Source organism: Chenopodium quinoa, unplaced genomic scaffold (assembly GCF_001683475.1).
Source record: "Chenopodium quinoa cultivar QQ74 unplaced genomic scaffold, ASM168347v1, whole genome shotgun sequence".
Taxonomy (NCBI): domain Eukaryota; kingdom Viridiplantae; phylum Streptophyta; class Magnoliopsida; order Caryophyllales; family Amaranthaceae; genus Chenopodium; species Chenopodium quinoa.
The window spans coordinates 3,966,980-3,974,041 of record NW_018744367.1 but is presented as its reverse complement, the minus strand read 5'-3'; positions in this window follow the sequence as shown (position 1 = coordinate 3,974,041).

Below are 7,062 nucleotides of genomic sequence, written 5' to 3'. Positions count from 1 at the left end.
ATGAAACTTCACATGGCACGTCGGACTTGAATTCCTGCAGATCGATTTGCTGGACAACAATTATCTACTCAAGCCTCGTGATGAGCAATAGATTCTTTCCAAAGCAGATGATTATGCATTTGAGCCTCTTGATGAGCATTTAAGCCTTTTGAGCATCGTGATGAACGATAACTAATTTGATTTGATTAGTAGTCAGCCCGATTACAACTTGATTGATGATCGGCCTGATGATGATCACATTTTGATTACACATTGAGTGAACACCTTTGAAATCACACATGTGATTAGTAATCGGCCTGATTACAATTTTAATTAATGATCGGCCTGATGACGATCATATTATTGATTGATTGAGTACGCCTAAGCATTGGCTGAATACATTTAAGTACATTTGAGAATACCTAAGCATTGGCTAAGCACATTTAAGAACGCCTAAGCATTGGCTAAGCACATTTGAATTCACCTAAGCATTGGTTAAGCACACTTTAGCACACTTAAGCATTGGTTGAGTACGCCTAAGCATTGGTTGAGAAAATTGATTGAGCAGTGATTGAGCATAATCACATAGAATTCCTAAAATGGATGATTTCTATGGAAATCAATTTGAAGCTCGGTAAGACCTTGAGAGATGAGGTTTTTACGGTAGACTTTCCAAAGATGGAGAAGATACCAATTCTAGGAGTGAAGGCGAGAAAATTTGAAGACGGCTCATGAGTAGTGGTCTTAGACAACATTCCCTAAGATGTGGAGGTTGTCCCCCTTTGATTTGAAGATGGCTAAGCATTGCGATCTTCGACGACATTCCCTAAGATGTGGAGGTTTTCCCCCTTTGATTTGAAGATGGCTAAGCATTACGATCTTCGATGACATTCCCTAAGATGTGGAGGTTGTCCCCCTTTGATTTGAATATGGCTAAGCATTGCGATCTTCGACAACATTCCCTAAGATGTGGAGGTTGTCCCCCTTTGATCTGAAGATGGCTAAGCACTGCGATCTTCGATGACATTCCCTAAGATGTGGAGGTTGTCACTTGAATTTGAAGATGACGAAGCACCGCGATCTTCGATGGCAATCCCTAAGATGTGGAGTTTTTCAAGCAAAGCAAATTTGATTCAGCAAATTGATGTCACGACGAGACGTGTACTTGCCGGTGCCAGATACATGTTTCTTTCCCCTTAACTCCTTTATTTGTAGAATTAACGCTTTCTGCTAGTATAGGCGTTAAAAATAATGATTTAAAATCGCACAACATTCTGAATCATTCTCCGTCCCTATCGATCTACTTTAACTTTTGTTTTCTAAACATACGTTTCTCCAAACTCAGTCAAAGTGGGGGCCTCTGTAGACACCTGATTGTGTCACCCCAAAAACCAAACCCAGTGATGAGTTCCTTTCACGTCTTTGATTATTAAATTAGGTGAAGAATTGAAGAGTCTCGTGAATTCCCTTTAGCCTTGACCATTTATAACCTTTCCTTAAATGTTTTAATCCAAAGTCATTTATTTCGTGTCTTTGAAAATCATTTATTTTTTGTCCACTTTATAGACGTCCAAACCAGTCTATTTTGGTCCATAATCATGGTTTTATTATTATGTAGTTGGATGGGGTTTGAAAAGAGCTTTCCAACGATATATTATAAGCCCAAATCTGACTTATAACGAAGAAGTTATGGCCAAACTACTAAACTGAGCCTGAACCAAGCCTTACCTGCGGCCCAATGACCATGTAGAGGGTCCATTTACCTTAACCTCATTACTAAACCAATTAGGATTTATTACAAGCTTCTAAAATCATCTAGAAGGTTGTTTTCGATCCTAAATCCATTAAGATTTATTGTGAGCTTCTAAAATCCTCTAGAAGGTTCTAATATATCCTCTTTTTGAAAAGATAAAGATATATGAATTTTACATCGGATAAAACATCTGTTTTTCAATGATCCTAATCCCGGTCAAAATAGAATACGTACGAAAATTTGATCCGATTGGAAATCGGATTCTGTACGAATTCTATCTTTCCAAAACCATCGCTGAGCGACAGCATCTATCGCGCCGCGACAAGGCTGTCACGCCACGATGGACTTGTCGCGTCGCGATGAGAATCGTTTTACTCCGAGTCGGATTCTTACTCTTGTCTGATCCTTCGGCCCTCTTTTTTCCTTATAAATAGAGGTCGCTTTACCCCGTTTTCAATCACCAACAATCATCATCTGATACCCTCTCTAATTATTTCTCTATCTCTTGATTCTTTTCTTAGCCTTAGCCTAAATACGTCCTAATACACATTCTTAATACTTTTCCCAAGCAAACACCATATCTCCTTCACGAGCTTCGAATACTCCTAGCCAACCTCGAAGTTGCCTTCGACCTCGACGTGAAAGGTTGATAGTTGTGAGGGTTTGGTCCTAAATCTCTATTTCAATTATTATTTGATTTATTATTTATTTGATTTCATCTTTCTTGAAGTTTACTAATTGTCTTGATCAAAAGAGATACGAGGCATCAAAGTAAGTAATTCGATTACTTAATTGTTCTTTTGATAGAAATCATGCTTAGAATATTATTTTGATTTCTAGTATCATGTTAGGATGTTGATTTTGATTCCTAGTATCATGTTTAGGGTGTTAATTAATATTTCTAATATCATGTTGATTATGATTGATAGTATCATGTTTAGGCTAAAGCTTTGATCTTTGTTAGTGACATGCTAGGATTTGTTATTAATCTGTTTAGTATCATGCCTAGGATCTTACTAATAACGTTTTGATGTTATTATTATGATGATGACTGGTGTGTCAATTATTACATTGCTTGATTATTTATGATTTATTGTTATTGATTGATCACGCCTCTTTCTGCAGCATTAAAGGGAATTTGTACTTGAAATCACGCCTAATAAGATAATTAGTAATTTGATTTTAGGCTAATATGATTTTAATTTCAAGTGATCGCCAATATTAGATTTGATTGTCCATTAATAATCAACCAACATAGATTAAACAGGTTTAGGGCTAACTTGATGTATGTATGTTGATTGAAAAACGCACATGAATATCATAAGAATTAAGTAGAGGCCGATTTAGGCGAGTTCAATCTCTTTTAGGTTGGATTCATACCATCATCCCCGAACATCCAGTCATGGTTCCGGACCACTATGGAGTTAGCGATCTCCGTGATCATGAATGGGGTGTAACCTTCACACCCGTGAACGGTTTACAAGTTTCTAAAACTTGGTGGCAACTCTTTTATCTCTAACTTCCTTCCCTTTGGACGCCACCATGCTTAAAAACATGATCACATTGGGGCTCAAATTTGGGTTTGAAAAATTCCCTACAGTCGCCAACAAGTTTTAGGAACTTGTAAACTGTTCACAGTTGTCAAGGTTACGCCTATTCACAATCATAGAGATTGCTAACTCCATAGAGGTCTGGAACCATGACTAAATGATTGGGGATGATGGTACGAATTCAACCTTTAAAGAGGTCAAACCCGCCCTAAAATAGGCCTCTACTTGATTCTTATTGACATTCATGCACGCTTTTCGATCAACCTACATACATCAAGTTAATCCTAAACCTGTTTAATATATGTTGGTTGATTATTAATGTACAATAATTAAATCTAATACTTGTGATCACGTTAAACCTAAATCCAATTATTAATTATCTTATTAGGCGTGATTTTAATAACAAATTCCCTTTAAACCTGCAAAAAGGGGAGTGATCAAGCAATACAATAAATCACTCATAATCAAGCAATATATAATTAACATCATAATCATCATAAATACATCATGAAAATATCATTAGTAGTAAGATCTTAGGCATGATATTAAACAGATTGATAACAATCATAGCATGTTACTAATAATAAAATCAACATATTATCCTAAACATGATTTCTATTCAAAAAAGTAATTAAATTACTTACTTTGATGCTTCGACTTTCTTGCTACAAAATAATACACACGTTAGTAAAATTCAAGAAAGTAAACTCAATAAAGTAAATAATTAATTAGGAATAGAAATATGGATTTCGGTCCAAACCCTCGGAAATATCAACCTTTCACATCGAGATTGAAGACAACGCCGAGTATGGTTTGGGAAATATTTGAATCACGCAAAGGTAATATGGTGAATGATTAGGATGTATCTAGGATGTGTTTAGGGTAAGAACATGGGTTTAGGAATCTCAGGTTTATTCTCAATTGAATTCTTGTTCAATCGAGTTACTAATCAAATTCTTGTTTCGATGATTGTTTTGTGTTTTTTCGTTTGTTGATGATTTGGAGTCGAGGAAAACGACCTCTATTTATAGGGAAAGAAGTGAGTCGAACGATTGGAAAAAGATCAGAAGTTCTGACTGCGATAAAACTCTTTGTCGCGTCGCAATGGCGCTTGTCACGTCGCGACAAATTTGATGCGGCGCGATGATCCTGTCGTTGTGCGATGGTTCATAAGATAGAAAAGTTTGCAAGGAGTTTGTTTTCTGATGGTTTATCTTTGCAAAACATATCCGAACATCTTTTGAAAAGTTGAGGATTATCATAAAAGTTCTATTCAATATCAAACTCTTGATCTTTATCTTTTCGGGAAGGATAGATTAGAACCTTCTAGAAGATTCTAGCTAACTTGGGTTAGGAATAAGTTTATATGGGGCCTAAATAAAATATTTAGACTCCATATGATCATTGGGTCGTAATAAAGGTGGACCTAGTTGGGCTCGATTTAGTATTTTGGCCATATCCCATTCGTTTTAAGTGCGATTTGGGCTTATAATATATCGTTGGAAAGCTCTTTTTGCGCCCAATCCAACTAAACAATAATTGGTCTGGGAAAATGGATCAAAATAATCAGGTTGGATGTTTTTATGGTTATAGGCTTGAAAATGATATTTTTGGGCTAAAATGCACGAAATGACTCCTTTTGGGTTTAAGGACGCAAAATGGATCTGTTTGGATGTAAAGCCATTTTGGATGAGGTTAGAAATGGTCAAGTCTTAAGAAAACTTTACGCGACTTTTTGACTCCTTGCCAAACTCGTCGATAAAAACGTGAAAGGCGTTCATCACTGGGTTAGGTGCTTGGGGAGATACAATTAGGTGTGTACAAAGGGTGTCCTTTCTTGTTTTACTCGGCCATTGTTTTCATCATCATTCATTCATCCCCCCCTTTTTTGTGTATTTGTCCGACCTGCTATGCAAGGAAGGGCATCCTTCCGGCTTTTATTTGGATGGAATAACTTTCTCGAACTTGCCGAGTTGGTATGTTGGGAAGGGTGTCTTTTACAAATTCACTTGGACAGTATATCTTACTTTGTTTTTGTCTTATTCATTTTCAGATAGCTACTACTAAGCCGACGAGAAAGTGGTCGGCATCCAATTCTAAGGACGGGCAGTCGTCCAAATCTCGTAAAACTTCTATGTCGAAGACTGCCTCGGCGACGCAGGCGACGAAGACTAAGTCGCGGGCTGCTACGGAGCAGCTTAAAGGAGAGTAACCCCAGCCAACATCTGGTGGGGTCTCCAATTCCATTAAGCCACAAAAAGCTAAAGTTGTCCAAGAGGAAACCGTCCGTAAGGGCGAAGAGGGAGAGCCGTCCCTTTAGTAAACGACTGGAGATAGCATCTAGACTCCACATGTCAAGGATCTTAATTTGACTGGGAAGCAGGAGCAAGCATCCCAGGTGGCCGAGGGGTTGGAACCACAACCCCGGTGTAGACACCTACTTCTGTCTCCCCGAAAACCAAACCTATTGATGAGTACCTTTCACGTTTTGATTGACGAGTTTGATAAAGAGTTGAAGAGTCTTGCAAAGTTTCCTTAAGCCTTGAAAATATTTCTAACTTTACCTAAAATGTTATAATCCAAAATTATTCACTTCATATCCTTAAGATTATTCATTTCGTGTCCTTAACATCATTCATTTTGTGTCGAAACTATAAAAAACGTCCAAACCTGATTATTTTGGTCCATATTCCCAGTCCACATATTTTTTATTGGATGGGGTTTGAAAAGATCTTTCCAGGGATATATTACAAGCCCAAATCCAAATTAAAACGAGTTATGGTCAAAATACTAAACCGAGCTCAAACTGAGCCTAGATCCACTTTAGCTACGATCCAGTGATTATATGGAGTCCAAATATTTTATTTAGGCCCTATATGATCATATTCCCAATCCTAAATCAGTTAGGAACTTCGAGAATCCTCTAGAAGGTTCTAATCTATCCTTTCCAAAATGATAAAGATTAGAGAAGTTCGAGATTAAATAAAACTTCTCAAATAATAATCCCTGTTTTATTCGAAAACAAAGACGTTTGGATATCTTCTGCAAACATACGTCTATTAGAAATCAAATTCCTTCCGACTTTGCAATCTTTTAGAACCAACTCCCAACGTCAGGGACATCGCACTGTGATAGTCCTGACGCGGCGCGACAACACCCAATGCGACGCAACCATCTTGTCACGTCGTGTCAAAAGTTGTTCTATTTTATTTAGAACTTCCGATATTTTCTGATCGTCTAGAATCTCTTTTAATAGTTGCCAATTTCCCCATTTTCAGATCAGCTGGGATGAGCCACTACAATGAGCTACAACTATCTAGCTACAACCATCTAGCCACAACCATCATCAACAATTAGCATCATCAATCATCCAATTCCCTAGAATTCGAGAGAATTCTCAATTCCAAGGCTCTAAGGCTAAACACCCTAAAACAAGCACAATACCTCCTTTGCGTGATTCGAATACTCCAATGTAACACCCTAGAAATTCCTTCTCTTTAAAATACATGTTTCACCCTTTATAAAACACAAAATAGGAAATTCTAAGGCATTACCGCCACCGTGATAACGGCTAAGGCATTTTTCGAAGACACACAGCGGAAAACTCTTTTCAAAATAATTCAAAACATACCAAGTTCAAAAGTAAAACCAAACGAAAGTAAAGTCAAACTAAATTCAAATGAAGTCAAACTTACAATTTGGAACCATTGTAGGCCCTTTAAAAACAAAACGAATATTTAAAACCAATGCGTTAGTATCAACAAGCACTAATAATAATAA